Source organism: Pygocentrus nattereri, chromosome 16, assembly GCF_015220715.1.
Source record: "Pygocentrus nattereri isolate fPygNat1 chromosome 16, fPygNat1.pri, whole genome shotgun sequence".
NCBI classification, from domain to species: Eukaryota; Metazoa; Chordata; class Actinopteri; order Characiformes; family Serrasalmidae; genus Pygocentrus; species Pygocentrus nattereri.
Window position 1 is genome coordinate 38,241,999 of NC_051226.1, and position 3,283 is coordinate 38,245,281.

General features: G+C 40.9%; 1 long non-coding RNA gene across 1 annotated transcript; it reads left to right on the forward strand.

Moving 5' to 3' along the window:
- The first annotated feature begins 193 nt into the window (after nt 1-193).
- On the forward strand, nt 194-3,283 carry LOC119265359. The gene is made up of 5 exons (XR_005131593.1): nt 194-762; nt 1,226-1,318; nt 1,400-1,426; nt 1,693-1,773; nt 2,215-3,283. It is a non-coding gene; the product is annotated as an uncharacterized LOC119265359 (long non-coding RNA).

A 3,283-nucleotide genomic window follows, 5' to 3' on the forward strand; every position in this document is an offset into this window, starting at 1 on the left:
AACAAATCTCCTCTTTTGGAGAACAGTTTACCATTTAACCGGCACATTTGCTTCGCCTTAACATGCACTCTGCTGTTCTTACCAGGAAGACTGGTGGTGCAGCCACTTCCTGAACATCTCATATCTCATCTGAAGGTGGAGTGTTTCGCTGTCGCTGGTTGGTGGTGTATAAATGAGTGCTGATGTCAAAGCTGATTTCCACACTTTAGATTTAGACGTAGAGGTCAGATTCTCTGCTGTCTGGTACTAGAACTTGAATTAGAAATGGATATTGCAGAGATATTCCGTGCATTTAGGATAGACAATACCAAAGAGAATAGATTTTTGGTCATGACCTTAGTCGGCCTTGTTGTTGCAGAAAACTTTGTTGAGAAAGACTTTCAGTGCATCTGTGAACCCATCACTAGGGAAATCTTTTTCACCTTCTACCTGGTCACACCTGCCTTTACCATTTTTACTGTCACATTTTGCGTTGTGCGTGAGCTGGATAGGCAGGATAGGCAGGAAATGCAAAATCAGCTAAATAATGGAGGAGCTCAAAATCCGGCATCTGTTGGAAGGAAAATTTTAAGTTTTTTTATTCCAAGTATCTTTTGGATAATCTTGTTTCTTAGTGATGGCAGATATGTGTCGTGTGTGGCTACTGTATTTAATTCTACATACGCTGACAGCAGTCCACTGCCTCCGTGGGAATGGTGTGAGAAAAACCGAACACTGACCTCTGAACAGATGACAGCAAAGAGAGCGTATGTCTGGTCTAAGGTAAGCTGTTTAGAGTCAGATGGAGTTGATCATAATGTGAAATGTTCTAGCTGTATGATGAGGTTTCCTTGAATTGGGGGGGGGTGGTGTTTGGGAGGGCTGGTTGGGGTTAGGGGTCGTAAGTCAAATATGTGACTATTTTTATTATTAATTTTGTGTCCTATTGGATTCATGCAGCTAGGTGACATCACGCTGTCTGAGGGAAGGGTCTGCTGAGTGTTTTGATGTGTGTACCATGTCTGTAGCTTTAACTGTTCTGAAGTCTAAAAGGCAGCTATGAGTTCAATGAATAAACTGAAGGAAATGGTCAGTTGGTCTACAGGTGGATCCCATAGACTTCCACTATCAAACAATTTCCCATTAATAGGAATCATTAATTGGTCTAATTGGTCAGATGATTGTGTGCGTTTATGAGTATTTTATTCAGAAATCCTCACTGCAGATCTGTGTTATCTTGTTCCAGGGCGTAGGGTTTGGTCTCATTCTCTTATGCTCTGCTATAATACTGCTTCGTGAATACATCTCGAATCAATGCTGTGTAGCACCCAATCCACAGGTCAGTTCTCCGTCCTAGCTGTGTTTTAATCTGCAGTGATGAACAAATGGATATCATTTGATTAAACTATTCTCTTCACAGAGAGATGACAGAAATGCTGGGGCACAGGTAAGCAGGAGACAGCAGACACCTACACATGTTTAGCCATCATCACACTCTGTTCACAGACACAGTAACAAATCAGCTGTGAGAGTCTGATCCCACTGTAAAGCTCATTGTGCCGAACTACTCTGAAATCATAATGCTGGTCTTCGTTGTTTTGTTTAGTGAGGCTGTAAACACTGGTTCTTACATTAGACAAACCCAGTTAACATCTACATTAATGTAGTGCAGCACAACTACACATCCTTATGCTCAAACTGTTCTCTTCACAGACGAGGGATGGGCTTGAAACGATTCCGATGTAAGGTGCTGCTCGGACGGAGCAAAACCCTGGACAGTAGACACCTGCACATGTAAATGATTCCATCATCACACTGTTCATTGATAAACTACAGATAAACTAACAGTAACAAATCAGCTATGAGAGTCTGATCACACTGTAATCAATCAATCAGGGCACTGATGAGCCATAGGTAAGCAGGAGACGGCAGACAAATACACGTCAATTTATTCATAGATAAACTACAGATATACGACAGTACCCAATCAGTCTGATCACACTGTAATCAATACTCAGCAAAGCTCTGTGATAAACTGCTCAGCTGAGCAGACCAGAGAGAAACGCTGACCCAAACCTTAATACGGCTACTCCAGATTTTGACTAATGAGGTGGCAAACACTTGTCTTATACATTAAACATCGGTAACATCTACATCAGTGTAGCACAGCTCTGCACAGGAGAACATATAGATATCATCATCATCATCATCATCATCAAACTGTTCTCTTCACAGACAAGCGAACCATCTGAAACAACTCCACTGCAGGACCCTGCCGGGACTCAGGAAAGCAGAACACAGCAGACACAGCACGTATAAATTCTGCACAGCTTTTTAGAACTAAGAGCTAAGAAAGCATCAGCTCATCACTGTAACATTTCATCCTCTCTGAAACCTTTTCACGCTTTTTATGAGTAGACCTTTCTTGCATCGCGTATATCTTCTTTTATGTCATTTACTGGAGGAAAGGTGGTTGACTTATTTTCAAACTTAAACTTCTACTCTGTTATAACAGTTCATTTTTTCTGCAAGTTGTGTTTAATGGATTTTCCTGAAGTTTCTTTATTTCACTGGATGTTGATTTGATTTATTTTATTTTCTTCCTGGTATATGGGCTGACCGTGCCGCCGGAACCACGGTGGTGAGTGGGCACTTGACCCACCACTGAGTTCAGAACGCGAACATAAAAACCTCTTTCCCTGAACTGCATTATGTGCTGACCAGCACAAACAGGCAGAGTAAAACATCAGAATCTCCATTTCAGCTGGGAGGTGCTGTTGGAGCTGCCTTGGTTGATGGAGACTTGTTGAACTTTCCTTTAGTTTTGTTTCGATATGCAACTCCACCTGAATTCAGGCAACTGAACTACGCTAATTCACAAGGTACTTCAACATTACAGTGCATTTTTTATCCTGTGATCATTTTTTTGTACTGTCTGCACAATATGCTGCGTCCTGGTGGCACAGCGGTAACGTCACGGACTGTAGGGTTTTTCCACGAGCTTGTCTTCCAACACCAGAGAGATGCTACATGCCAGGCTTCTGTAAATTAGAAAGACTTTGGCATGGATGTTAATTCAGGGATGATTTGATTTTTTTTTTAGTACATCAAATAACTCATTTTGTGTTACTATTTACTGGGTGCATCATATTAACCCAATCTAACAGAGCACATTTCATATCATAAACACGTATTTTAGATTTATTGCCTTTTTTCACTTTTATTTTGTCTATGAGCTTTCATCGTATACTTTGGAAAATCGGTTTTGTTGAGAGTTTAAATAAAAAACTCAATTAAACATCAA